Genomic DNA, 15,071 nt, shown 5'->3' on the forward strand with positions numbered 1-15,071 from the left:
TACAAGTATTACTTTCTTAATGGGAACGATGCCTCCAGGATTCTCATCGGCATCAGTATTTTCACTGGTACTGCATGTGTCTCAAACTCTGGTTCCCAACATGTATGCAATATGGGCAAGAAGGTAGAGGTAGGGGTACTTGGTGCCTTCTCTACAATTGTATCCTGCTATTGGATACCTTGTTTGTGGCCGTGCCTAAATAAATGCAGGATGAATCATACCAGGCCACCACTCGTCCAACCTCCTACTTCGTAGCCCTCAAACCTTTGTCGCCAGTCAAGCAAGATGGCAATGTGTCACACTTATTATGTGTTATTAGAATGCAAAAAGAAAGGTAAGTAACTAGATATCCACACAACTACATACAGACTGTCACTTTAAACACTTTACATTTCCTATTGCAGTGAAGGAGGGAATTCAAAACAAAACACACAGCCATATTAATCACCACTCCAACCCATCTTCTCCATCACTGCTGTCATGTCCATCTTGAAGAGAAGGTTGGTGGAAGAAAAGGGGTTTTGCTTATGCATGTCTGTCACCATACCCGTAGAAGCACTAAAAACACTCTCTGAATTTATGCTTGCTGAGGGAATGCTAAGGACTTCAGCAGCCACTCCTGCCAATTTGGGTTTAACATCCTTCTTTCCTCCCCAGTACTGTAGGGGTTCCACTGGGAGAGTACATGTATCGAGCACTTAGGCCGCTACAGTGCCTCATGCACTGGCATGAGGTCTGCCTTCCTCAACATGAGATTATTCGGCAAAAGAGCCCCATACTCGATTGGTGGCAAAAGCACAAATGATTGCTGCATCCAACCCCGCAAGAAGACCTTCCATCACCCTTGACTGACATGGCAGGACCATTGCCTGTGCGATTGAAGACTTCCTTGAGTTTGTCCACAACTATTTTTCTACACCAGCCAATTAAGGAGCCAGGCTATTCTTCAGGGAAAAAAAGACACACAGTCTCGGCACCGCGAATCCAAAAAAGTAGCAGGTATATATAGGTCATTTCTTCAAATTTCAATGATCCGTGGGTCTACTCGCACATCAGAATTTTCATGCACAGGGTCTTCTTTTCCTTGCCATCTGTATTCTCTTTCACTGTGCACCCATGCTGCATGTTCTCCAGACCCATTTGCAGAAGAATGAAGAATGGCAAGATGTCATGGTGTCCCGCTTCTTGGCAACTCACCCTCCAAGTTGCTTCCTGCAACCAGACAATTCAAATGGAGTGTCACTAGATTACTGACTAAGCAGTGCCACCCAGTGCCTTTGCTTGCCGGTGTGCCATGCAATAGTCAATCACTGCAAGGCATTGTTCTAAGAGGCGCGCCATATATAGAGAGTAGAATTCCGGCATGTGTCAACTTCCAACTTTATCTGGTGGGGCGGCAGATGGTGTGTGTTCTGGAAGTGTGCCAAAGCATTGCACATGGTATAAGAGTGGCAGAAGTGTGCACATATCTGGCGAGCACACAGAAGCATTTTGGCAAGGTTGGGGTCTTTTAGGAACCATGTTACAAAAATGTACTCACATATGCCAAACATCAAATGTGGGGTATCTCGGTCTGCTTCAGGGCTGCCACAATATCGTGATAATTGTCTGCAGTAACACAGCCAACCTTAAGAGTATGTGAACCAAGCCACTCTGCAACAACCAATTCAAGTTTTGGGTGAATGTCTGATGCCTTATATGACATCTGATCAAATCTCTGCAAGCAGAGCATTGCATGTTGGTGGTGATTGTTTGAAGTAGTGTGTGGCAGGCTTGGGGACCCATCTGTACTGCTTGATTTTGTTTGACCAAAGGAGACCCAGTGTGCTGTTATTATCATGCAATCAGTGCTCTGAGCATTAGTCCACATGTTCATGGGGAGGCGAGTCTTTCCTCGACTCCTCTGACCCTGGCAGTGTCTTGTGCAGCCCTTCCACCACCGTTTGATAAAACCTTGAACAGCAACCATGGAGAAATAATGCCGACTTGGCTTCTTCCCCATTGGTACGGCATATGCCATCAGTTATTTGAACTACTGGTTCTCTACAAAGGAGAAGGTCAGCATATCAATAACAAGCATCTTTGATGTGTGAACCTCTATTTGCTTTGTAATAAGAATTTTGAAGTCATAAGGCGTTTCCTTTCCCAAAGACTCCTTAATCGTCGGCTGGTGTATGTTGCCTGCAAAGTGTGTTCTTGACATGGCACTGCATATTGGTCGATCTTGCTGCTGTAGAGGTTGTATGCCATTATTGCACTGCTTGGCACCATACCCAAATGTGGTCATTTTTCATGTTTGCGATCTGGCCCAACGTTTCTAGATGTTTCCCTGCCTTGCCCCTGCTCACATCCTTTTTGCATGAGGAAAAAACTGCAATGTTGCTCCTTGCTTTGTCAATAGTGATGTAAGCCCACAATGCTGACTTGTTGTAGAATGGGGTACTGCTACCTTCAGTTTGTGGTTGTGTGTTTAGTGCCAGTCATGTAGGATTGTGGGCTTAATGTTGCCGAGTGCTGTTGGTGGATGTTAGGATCTGCCATTCCTGTTGCTTCCCTGTGTCCCTGCATGCCTGACTGAGTAAGGTCATTTGTGGAAAGTTGAGTGTGTGATGGAATGTGGTGGTACGATTGAGTGTTCTGAGTGTTCCACCTTGAGGCAGTTGGAAGGATGTAGCCTGGGTGGTGGGAGGGCTCCCTATGAGCTTCCTTATAGCTCCTGAAATGCAAATGTACGTGATGACATCTGTTCTTGAATGAACAGAAGAAAGAAGCTTGAGTAACTTACCTGCTTCCTCCAGAGCAACTTACACCTACTCTATGGTGCTCTCTGTTTCTCCTATCTTTTCAAACTGCTTGTCTATCGACTATCCTGCTCTCCTCACTAGGTCTGGTAGGAAGAAGTTCAAAAAGAAAATCCTGGTCTCCAACCCAGGCCTTCCTATTGCTGACACCTATACCAGTGCTTCCTGCAGACAGACTCTCACCAACATCCTCTTTGTCACTCCCTTGCCAGACCTATGGACTTTTCATATGGTCTCTGTGCTCTCTCCTTTCTCTTCATCTCCCATTGCTGGTGGCACCCAGTGGAAGGCCCTTCTGGCCCCCTTCCACTCCTCTAAGGTCATCATTAATGTTTACCTGAATGGAACTGTCTTGTTGTTGCTTTCCGTGCCTCGTCAATTTTCTTTCTTCTCCTGCTGTCCATTCTCACCATTCTTCGGCTTCCTTGCCTCCCACTCTGCCTCCTACTTGGCTACCCTGCCCTCTCCTACTTTCTCTTCTGGCTCCTTCTACACCTCCACAGGGCGTACTTCTGATATTTACCCCTCCCTGGAAGTCTTTCAAGGTTGGAAACCTTCTCCATATTGCCACTCTCAACTCTCGCTCAGCTGTCAAACACTCCTCTGACATTTGCCACCTCCTGGAAGAACTTGATCTCGATGTCCTTGGTCTCACTGAGACATGGTTCACGGCCAGCTGTCACAAGCTTTGACAGTATCCTCCCTGATGGCTACAAGATCCTCTCCGCACCCAGAACCAACCGTTATTGAGGGGGTGTAGCCATGATCTTCCCGGAGTGGATTCCTATGCAGGCCTACTCCTCTTTTGAATGCCTTTTCTGCAGGCTCTCTCTCTCTCTCCTGGCCACTCTCTTACATTGGCCACTATCTATCGGCCACCTGGTCAGATCACCTCCTTCCTCTCGTAGTGCGTGGATCTCTCCTCCTCCCTCCTGACCTCGACCACTTGACTCCTCCTTCTTGGAGACTTTAACATCCACCTGGATGCTTCCTGTCCCTCCTCTGCACTATTTTGCAACCTCTGTGACTCTCTCTCTCTTTGTATTCTTTCCTCTGGTCCGACTCGTTCTGCAGGGCACACTCTGGATATTCTGATCTCCTCAGACCTCCCCCTCGTTATCCTCCTCATCACCACTCACTCCTGGAGGGATCCCTTTTTCCTTTCCTCCCATCTCTCCCTCTCTACCCATCAGGCCAAACCAACTCCAGAACTGCCACCTACCTTCTCGGTCAACTGACCCATGAACTGTGTGTATGTTGAGGCTATCGACACCACTTTCTCTTCCCCTCATCCTCCTCTGGCCAACTCACATCCTAACATAGCCCTTTCCATACTCCACTCTTCTATCTCTGATATTCTTGATGTTCTTGCCCCTGTCATGAGGATCCGCTTGAAGCACAAAGCCAAGTGCAACTCCTGGTATTACTCTGACCTCGTCACCCTTAGACGCAAGTGCAGGCTGGCTAAGAGGAAATGACTAGCTTCTTGTGCATCCTCTGACAAACTAGCCTGCCACCTGCTCCAAAGGCAATACCGGCTCTCTGACTGCACTAAGAAGAGAGCCCACATCCAAGCCCATGCCTCTACATCTAACAACTCAGCCAAACTCTTTTAAATCTGCAAGGAGCTAGCCAATCCTGCTGCAGTCCCTACCTCTCCTGTCCCCTCCAAGGCCCTCTGCACAGCAGTGGGTTCTCATTTCATCTCTAAAACCCAGGATACATAGTCAACCCTCATATCCCCTCCTCCCTCTACACTAGCCTCTACCTCTGGCCACCTGTGGCCACCTCTCCTCCCTCTTTTTCTTCCTTCCCTCTGCTCTCCCCTGATGAGGTTTCTAGACAAGGACCACATTGACACGCCTGCTCCTGCCGTGGCTGACTTCTGCAACCACTCCTTCACCACTGGAGCCTTCCCCCTTGAAGCACTGTCTTGTGCACCCTCTTCTCAGCCAACCCCTACTGCCGGGCTAACTATTGCATGATCTCCATCACTCCGTTCCTGGGCAAACTCCTGCAAAAGCTGGCCATCTCCCAGGTTAATCTTCACACTGAATCTGTTGGTTGTCTCCATGACCATCAGTCTGGCTTCAGAGCAGCCAGAAGCATGGACACCACTCTCCTGAACATCCATGAAGACCTGCTCTCTAACCTTGATTCTAATCTCCCCCTTGTCCTCATCTTACTTGATCTCTCTTCTGCTTTTGACATGGTCGACCATGCCCTCCTGCTCAATCATCTCCATGGGAGGATAGCTCAGCGGCAGCGTGCTCGACTTGGAAACAAGACGACACGGAGCAACACAGGTTCGATCCCTGGGTCCGCGCTTAGAAACCTCTGGGTATTAAGCGCGTTATAAATAACCGATCATATCATATCATATCATATCATATCATATCATATCATATCATATCATATCATATCATATCATATCATGATAACCTGGGTATCACTGATCAGGCCCTGGCCTGGCTGACCTCGTTGCTCTCTGATTGACCCTCTGAGGTCCAACTTGGATCCTTCCTTTCCTCTATCTCACTCTCTACCCGGCTATTCAACCAATACCCGGCACCTCTCGCCCACCACATTGCCGCTCTCTGCTCCAACTTTCAGTGCTATTGTTATGGATTTAAAGATATGGCACACTCCAGACCAGGGCTCTTTCCACTGGATGTGGCGCACAATAAAAACACTTTCAAGATTATTCATTTCAGCTTCTACTTTGTGAAGGCAGCCAACTCGTCTCACACCCCCTTGACGAACACCCCGTGTCACAATGAACCATGAACCAGGCCAGAGTGTAATAATAAAATATTTATTTATTTTTAAATTCAAATGAAAATCAAACAGATTCAATATAGGGCAACAATCACCAGTTTGGTGATAATTACACAGCAAAATGATAGGATACCCTTAATTTAACTTTCTAACATCAGACACATCAATACAATTAAATGGCACTACTGTTATGCATTCCCCCTGCAACACTCCCCCAAACCCCTGTGAACCAGGTTGGGTGGAGAGGAATAGCAAGGAGTCAGGTATAAGAGGCAAAAATCCGATTGGAAATCCGACCTACCACCCATGAATGGGAGGCCAAAATCGGATTGAAAACCCTTGAAAAATAAGGAAAATGGCACTCGGAATTCACTGAATGGTTAGTTTACATGTGCCGTTGAATGGATAAGACAGGAACTTGTGTGGCTGGGCTAAAGAAGCAAGAAAACGTACAAGCTACAAGGCAAAGTACAAAACAAAATGGATACAGGTGAGAACATCGACTTCGGGAAGGAAAACAGTGCAGCAGAAATTATATGTAGCAGAATTACAATTTCTTAGCTTTCATAGGTTTAAAACAAGCAATGTCTTAAGAAATGAGCTAAGTAGTCCAAATCGGAAATCATTTTTACTGATGAGGTACAAAGGCACATAACAGGTATGAGACTGAAGTGAAAAGGCGACTCTTTATGGGTGACAGTATGGGATTCTTTATAGAAAAGGAAAATCGGATTTTAAAAGGGAAACACTTTTGCGGGAAAATACGGTTTTGTTAGCAAAATGAGTTGTTTTACTGCAACTATATTTTAGTGGCTATATTATTAAAGAAAGACACGGTATGCAAGGAGGTTAATTTGCAAGGTTAACCTATTCACACTGCGTTCATCCCTATGGGAAATTAATTAATTCATTCAAAATAGCACAAAGGACTTACACAACGGACTGAAATGATTTTGAAAGAATTAAGCTAACACATGGAGACGAGCATGGATTCTTCTAAGGACAGGATACCCAGAGGATTCTAACAATTTAAGAATTTACTAGGGTACTTATAGGATTTTTATAGGGTTGGACAGAATGCAAGTAACAGAGCGATGTATGCAGCTTTTTGGTTCTGGGGAAGGGTGATATGTACAAAATGCACTTGAGTTGGGTAGTTTGAACAGCTAACCGGGTCTCTGGACAGCAGGACAAGGATCGGTCACTGTGCAGCAACTGGGCTCTCCTTTAAGGGAACAGCGGGGCACCATGGTCTGGTCACAGTGGACAGTGGGGTGCATCAGCTGAGCAAAGAAAAGTCTGGTCACTGGATTCTCCCAAAGGGGTCTGCAGCCTTTCCTCCTTTCTCCATCAATGATTGGGATTTTTGTAGGGTTTAGTTCTGGATAGTGGTTCTGCCTGGACAGGAGGATCTGGCTGGATCTGGATCAGCTACCTCTGGCCTGGCTCTGGAGTCTGCAGTCTTGCAGGGTGAATGTTGAATGTCTGGATCTCTGGATTTTGAATGTTGGATGTTGAATGTCCTGCCTCTCTCTATGCTTCCTCATTTTATAAGCAGGATGACATCAGAGGATTTTTACTATGTTGGCGGGAAATTACCTGGACATACCCCTAAGATGGGATAGGTCAGGCTGTGGATGTCGCCGCCTCCCTGCAAGCGCATTGGATTCAAGGAAGTGACATCAGTTCTAGTGTGGGCATTTTATGATGTGCTTTGTTTCACCAATGTTACTTTTGCCAAAATTAGTATTGAAACAAAACCCTTATATGTACAATTCTTATCCTCATGAAAATCAGATAGGCAGATCCTGTATTTTGGAAGGAATTTTCCATTTCAAACCTCAAGTCTGTGCTGTGTTGCTTTGCCCTCCTGGCACTCTTTTGCAATTTCTATGGAAAACATTTCACCTAAAATTCTACAAATGGCTATATATCTGTGTCATGTACGCTTTCTCCAGAAATGCCCCTTTAATGCCATTCATGTCCCCCACATGCTGGGAAGCCCCACATCGTTGCATCTTTCTGATACAAAATTACATTAAAAACCATCATAATTTCACATTTCTGCTTATTCAGATTACTGAAATAAATGTCTTAATGTAAAGTCGTTTAAATCAAATGGGCTGGCTTTGTTCCCAAATGTTATTTCCAACCCCCCAGTCAAATGTCTTTCCCTAGTCAACTTGAACAGGGGTTGTCATGACTTCTCCTTTGAATTCTTTCAGTTTGAATGCAGGGGATTTTACACTTCTGAGGCAAACACATGGGTTGGTGTTAGGAAAGATTTCATAATTGTAGGTAATTTTCCTTCCATGTGGCAACCCCTAAACTTTTTGCTGTTGTTTTTCACCTTGTTCTTGACTTTGCCAGAGAAGTGCAGCCTTCTGCCGCACTCCTCTGGGCTTTCGCTCCTTTCTTACGGGGAAACTGACATGCCCTTAAGACAGTCAGTACCGGGGAACGCTGTTTCCCGTAGTTTCTTTTATCGTGTTGCGGCTTTAGTGCAACATGACACAAGAGGGCACTGTAAGCTAAGTTACAGCTCTCTTGGGTCTCTAGGCTTCTACAGGCCCTAGATACTCTTTTAGGATGGTATTTGATCGGTGCAAGTCATTCAGGGACTGGACTGGTGGCAGCGATCGTTTTGTTTATTTTGAGCTCCTTTTGGCGTTCTGAGCACGTTTTTGCACTGAACCCAAAATGGTGGCCTGGCTCCCAAAATGGCCAGGCCGCGAGGCTCCTTTGTCCTGTCCACTGTCCGTCTTGCTCCCTTCACCTTCCCCAGGTCCGGCGACCCGGGGCCTTCCTTATTTGGGCATGTACTTTCCCGCGAAACGTGGTTGCTTTCGCGGGCTTCTACATGTCGTTTGTGTGCCTCCAGGGTGTGGGCTGGGATGTCTGGTCCCAATACACATCCTGGGTGCCAGAGAGTCTAGGGTAGTGTGAATGCCTGGGACCACCGTGGTCCGTGATTGGTCCGCGTATGGTATGTGTGTTGATGAGCAGATCTCCCATTGGCTCCCCTCCGTTTTGGCGCGAAGGGAACCGTGGATAAGAGGGAGCTGGAAACACCACTACCATGTCGATCTCCTGAGTTCTCACGAACGAAGGAATACAGGAGCCAAGTATCCTGCAACTACGAGGCTGGACCGAGGAATCGCTGGTGACCCGCTGAAGGAATCCTCCTTTGCACTGCTGTCGTCCGGAGAGCCCCTGTCCTCCTTTGATCGAACCAGAAGGCCTGTACTGGTGCTTCGACCTTTGGAATAGCAGGAACAGCTATTCCCGGCATCTTCAACCATCTCCTGCCAAGTAAGCCTTCGGAAGCGTCTCTGGGCCATCCAGTTGACTGACCAGCTTACCAAGGAGTTTGGCTCTGCAACCGCCGCCAGGTTGTGTTGTATTGCGAGTCCTTGACCCTCTCCCACGCTTCGTACGCTTGGCGTTCCCAGGTCTGAAGGGAGGAGGGTTCATTTGGCTCGAATACACACGGCCGCTCCGTTGTCCTGTGCGGCAACAAAACTGTGCTGGTTTCGTCGATTGGGACGTCTTTTTGCTCTACACGACTACAAAGCGTCTCCTGCTCTTCTGAACCTGCCAGCTGCTGAAACTATCGTGGAGAAGCCTGGGTCTGCTTGCTTCGGGGACCGGTGAGTAGTATATCTAGGATCTGGTCGCCCTCCTGCAGTATCCCATTGCTTTTCCCTGCTGTGTAAAAACAGCACCCTTTTGCCGCGCTCACGCTCTGCTTCTGCCCGCTGTGGAGGCTGCGCTTGAGTTGCGGAACCTGTTCTTCTTCTGCTGTGCACTAACGTGAACCGCCTGACTTCCTCCGAAGAGCTTCCCCTTGTGCCCGTCGGCACCGGCGTGGCAGGTACTTTGAGCACAAGGCTCCACTCTTCGTAGGGCTCGGACTTCCATCTAGTTAGGTGCCTATGAAGGCGAACTGAGTCGAAAGCATTATCGCACTGCCTGTTTTCCTTCCCTGGCAGGTGGACTACATATTTCGTGCTTTAAACGCTTGCGACTGTGTATTTGTATATATATTGTGTTGATATGGTATGTGTTGGTTTAATATTGTGATATTGTGATTTTCTCGCTACGGTCATTATTTTAAAGGCCTTAAAATAAATGTGTATCTATTTTTGATATAACAACTGTTTGGAGTAGTTTGTTAGCGCTCTTGCTTTGTGTGCTCATTGCGGGCTTTCAGTCACCCTCACCCCTCTTGAGACCTAGTCTTGACCGCCGCGATCGCTACCTTGATTGGTCTGGCTTGTCCAGAGGTTACCCTGTTCCAAGTAATTAGGTTGGCCTTCTGAACTTCTGCGCCACCAGGACAGAGTTCAGAAATCCGTCTTAACAAATTGGTGTACAGCGGTGGGATACGACTGAAGGTATCCAGTGTTGCGCTCAAACTAAGGCATTTCAGGTTATTCCAAACAGTGCACGTAGTGAATTGTTGTAATATAACTGTAAAAAGGCCATAGTCCTATCAAACAGTATGGAAACAAGTACGTTGTTAACTTTAAATGCTTCCAAATCAGAAACGCTGAAAAAGATGTGTGCGGAGAGAGGTGTTTCCTCTCAAGGCACGAAATTGGAAATGATCCAAAGAATCGTGGCGTGGCAAGAAGCGCAGCTTGACGCTATTACTTCTGAGGACAGTGCGGAAGGTGGTGGGGCTGCTCTCACTGGTAGAACCGACGGTTCTGCCGCCGCACTGTTCCACCGCGACCACGAGGACAGGGAGGACGAGCTGTCTAATGTTTCCTCTGCCAGTGCTGATGGGGAGGCTATGCTTGAATTCAAGAAGCAAGAGCTGCGGTTTAGGCAGCAGGAGCTTGAATTCAGCATAGCCAAACTAAAAATCGAACAGGCAGAAAAACAGAAAGACAGGGATCACCAGTTGGAACTGGCCAAGCTTCAGGTTGCAAATGGATCCAAGGGTCCTGGACATGGGTCTGGGGCCTCCTCTCATCCACGGTTTCCAAAAGATCTGCTCAGTGTGTATGAAGAGAGGAATGACATTATGGACTGGCTGAATGCGTTTGAGTATGCATGCGAGGTCCAGGAAGTTGACAATGCTGATAAGATTGCGTGGTTGCTCAGTAGACTGCCCCATTCTGGCTGTAGTGCCATTATGGAAATGTCGAAGGCTGAGCGGGCTGATTTCGCAATGTTAAAGCAGACTCTCATTTTAAAGTTTGGGAAGACTCCGGCCCAATATTTAAAGCGTTTTCGAGAGTATAAGAAAAAGGAAGGTGGTACTTGGGTATCTTATGTCGCTGAATCTTTGAAAAACTTAACTGGCTGGGTCGAAGGCTATAAGGTTTCTACCTTCGACGGCATGATAAATCTTGTCATGCTGGAACACATTTTTGCTTCTTCTTCCCCGGAGCTTAAGCAGCATTTGGCCGATTCGAAGGAGATAGATCCTAAGAAGCTGGCCATTGCAGCAGACTTATGGGTGTCACATCGAGTGTCCCATAAGGACAAAACTCATCCTGGTAAGCAGGAGGAGGGGAAAAAGTCCAAAGATATGGAGGGTGGGGAATCTGCTAAATCTTCTTCCCAAAAAGGCCACAAAAAGAAAAACAAGGGTAAGACACAAGAGAACTCACAGGGTAGTGGAGGTGCGCCTCCGAAACAGAACTCTGGTTACAATAAGCCTCCCTACGTAAACAGACCCTCTGGGGCTTGTTTTTCTTGTGGAGCAACTGACCATGTGAAGGGGGATCCCCGTTGTAAGGTTAGACCTTTGGGGGTCCACTCCGCTAATCTGGCCTTCTCCTCCTACGAGGAAGAAGAGATTACAGGAGCATCCTTCTCCTCGGACTCATTTCCCAGCGGAATAGAGGCCGAGGTAGTTTTAGTGTCCCTGGGTTCCTGGGAGCCTAAAGTCGCAGAGGCGTATGCTAGGATTCCGGATAATACTAAGCACTACTTTAAAGACAGTGTGCTGATCAATGGAGTGGATACTCCAGATCTTAGGGATAGTGGGTGCAGTCGAACTGTAGTGGATTCTACCTTGGTAGACTCAGAGGAAGTTGCCAGAGCTACTCTGATGCCCACTAAGTTGGCTGACGGCCCCCTCCGTATGTTTCCCGTGATCCCTGTTAATCTAACTTTAAATGGTACAGCTGTCAGGATTCCAGTGAGCATTCAGAGAAACGTCCCGGGAAAGGTCTTACTAGGTAATGATCTCAGAGCTTTAGGGCTCGTAGGAGACACTGCCGAACGACCCTACACACGGTCTCAAGCACGGGCAGCATTGGCCAAGTCCAATACGCCGCCCCAGCCGAAGGGGCAACCCAAGGCGAAAGGAGTCTACAAGTCAAGACGGGGGACAGAGAATATTCCCCCGAGCTCGCCTACCACTGCGGTGGAGGAAGTTGGTCAATCGCCCGAGCCTGACGAGGAGGTGGCGATGCCTGAAGTATTCGACCCCAACGATCATCCTGAACTACAAGACTTGTTAGTTGAAGGAGGTCCTGATAGGGACGAATTCAGTAAAGGCCAACGTGAGTGCCCATCTCTGGAAGGCCTAAGGAGACAGGCCTGCTCCCAGCTTGAGGGTGAACCTCCTGGGAAGCATAGGATTTATTGGGAAGGTGGACTCCTGTATAGTGAGCCCACAGAGTCTACAGAAGGAGACCATAGGAGGTTGGTGGTTCCCCTTGCTGTTAGGCCCTTCCTCCTGCAGTTGGCGCATGAAGTTCCCCTTGCTGGTCACCTTGGTATGAAGAGGACCAAGCAAAGGTTATCCATGCACTTCTACTGGCCCAAGATGGGGGAGCAAGTAGAAAGTCACTGCAGGAGTTGTGCCGCCTGCCAGTTGACTGGTAAGGTTGGCGCGACAATCCAAGCTCCGTTGGTACCGCTCCCAGTTGTGGGGGTACCATTTGAAAGGGTAGGGATCGACATGGTTGGTCCCCTTGACCCGCAAACATCCTCAGGCAATAGGTTTATCCTGGTGCTGGTCGACCATGCAACCCGGTATCCTGAGGCCGTCCCATTTACAACTGTAACTGCCAAGCCAGTTGCAGAAGCTTTACTCGGCATGTTTACTAGGGTTGGCTTCCCTAAAGAAGTTGTGCCGGATCATGGCAGCAACTTTATGTCGAAGTATAGGCAGGCTATGTGGAAAGAATGTGGGGTCACCTACGGGTTCTCTTCTGCATACCACCCCCAGACCAATGGTCTGGGGGGGCGTTTCAACAGGACGTTAAAGAGCGTGATTGGGGCTCTGGAGGAGCCTCAGAGAAGAAAATGGGATCTTCTTGTTTCATGCTTACTGTTTGCCTACCGAGAGGTACCACAGGAGGGTGTTGGCTTCAGCCCCTTCGAACTTCTGTTCGGTCATCCCGTACGGGGACCCTTAGCCATCGTCAAAGAGGGATGGGAGATGCCCACTCCCCCTGTTACTACCAACGTAGTTGATTATGTGCTAGGGCTCAGAAAACGGATGGTACTTCTGATGGGCTTGGCTAGTGATAAATTGAAGGCAGGGCAAGCGCTGGTGAAACATTGGTACGACCAGAAAGCTTCCCTCATCAACTTTACACTTGGTCAGCAAGTCCTGATCATGAATCTCATAAGGCCTCGAGCTTTACAGGACAAATGGTCAGGCCCTTGCCCAGTGGTGGAGCCCCTGGGTGAGGTTAACTATTCAGTGGACCTTGGAAGGCCTGGACAGGCTCCAAAAGTGTTTCACGTGAATAGGCTGAAGGCTTTCGTCCCAAGCGGCGAAATCGCAGCACTGCTATTGGCTTCAGACGTTGAGGAAGAGGAGTCTGAACCTCTCCCTGACCTGTTCCCAGGCAGTCCTTCAGATAGCTCTTTTGAGGGTGTCCGAGTGGCCCCTCACCAAAATGGACAAGGCTCAGTGGTTTACCTTGGACATGAAGTAGGTGGAGGGAGGAGACAGCCTCTACTCAGTCAGGTACAAGCAGTACAAGACTGGCCTACCCCCACTACGCAAACCCAAGTGAGAGCCTTCTTAGGACTCACGGGGTTTTACCGCACTTTTGTGGCAGACTATGGCACCATAGCTGCTCCTCTGACTGCCCTCACAACTCCGAAGAAACCCAAGAAGGTAACTTGGACTGACGAGTGTGAGAAGGCCTTCAATGGCTTAAAAGACTCCTTGTGCCAGGCCCCTGTCCTAAGGGCCCCTGATTATCAAAGACCTTTTATCGTGCAGACGGATGCCTCTGACACTGGGATAGGAGCTGTACTATCACAAGTAGATGAGAAGGGTAAGGAACACCCTATCGGTTTTATTAGTCGCCAGCTTAAGGACAGAGAGCTCAGATGGTCCACGGTAGAGAAAGAATGTTTCTCTGTTGTGTGGGCCCTAAGGAAGCTGAGGCCCTACCTCTATGGGACCCACTTCACTGTGCAAACTGACCATAAGCCGTTAAAGTGGCTAATGAACATGAAGGGGGAGAATCCAAAGTTGCTTAGGTGGTCCATAAGTCTACAAGGCTTCGACTTCACCATTGAGCATAGGCCAGGTGTCCAACATAGCAATGCTGATGGGTTGTCCAGAATGTTTAACCGACCTGAACAAGAGACTCATCCAGGGGTGGATTAGTTCCCCCTGTCCATAGTCTGGGAGGGGCGAGTGTTAGGAAAGATTTCATAATTGTAGGTAATTTTCCTTCCATGTGGCAACCCCTAAACTTTTTGCTGTTGTTTTTCACCTTGTTCTTGACTTTGCCAGAGAAGTGCAGCCTTCTGCCGCACTCCTCTGGGCTTTCGCTCCTTTCTTACGGGGAAACTGACATGCCCTTAAGACAGTCAGTACCGGGGAACGCTGTTTCCCGTAGTTTCTTTTATCGTGTTGCGGCTTTAGTGCAACATGACACAAGAGGGCACTGTAAGCTAAGTTACAGCTCTCTTGGGTCTCTAGGCTTCTACAGGCCCTAGATACTCTTTTAGGATGGTATTTGATCGGTGCAAGTCATTCAGGGACTGGACTGGTGGCAGCGATCGTTTTGTTTATTTTGAGCTCCTTTTGGCGTTCTGAGCACGTTTTTGCACTGAACCCAAAATGGTGGCCTGGCTCCCAAAATGGCCAGGCCGCGAGGCTCCTTTGTCCTGTCCACTGTCCGTCTTGCTCCCTTCACCTTCCCCAGGTCCGGCGACCCGGGGCCTTCCTTATTTGGGCATGTACTTTCCCGCGAAACGTGGTTGCTTTCGCGGGCTTCTACATGTCGTTTGTGTGCCTCCAGGGTGTGGGCTGGGATGTCTGGTCCCAATACACATCCTGGGTGCCAGAGAGTCTAGGGTAGTGTGAATGCCTGGGACCACCGTGGTCCGTGATTGGTCCGCGTATGGTATGTGTGTTGATGAGCAGATCTCCCATTGGCTCCCCTCCGTTTTGGCGCGAAGGGAACCGTGGATAAGAGGGAGCTGGAAACACCACTACCATGTCGATCTCCTGAGTTCTCACGAACGAAGGAATACAGGAGCCAAGTATCCTGC

Source organism: Ambystoma mexicanum, chromosome 6p, assembly GCF_040938575.1.
Source record: "Ambystoma mexicanum isolate Mex_15411 chromosome 6p, UKY_AmexF1_1, whole genome shotgun sequence".
In the NCBI taxonomy this organism is placed as follows: Eukaryota; Metazoa; Chordata; class Amphibia; order Caudata; family Ambystomatidae; genus Ambystoma; species Ambystoma mexicanum.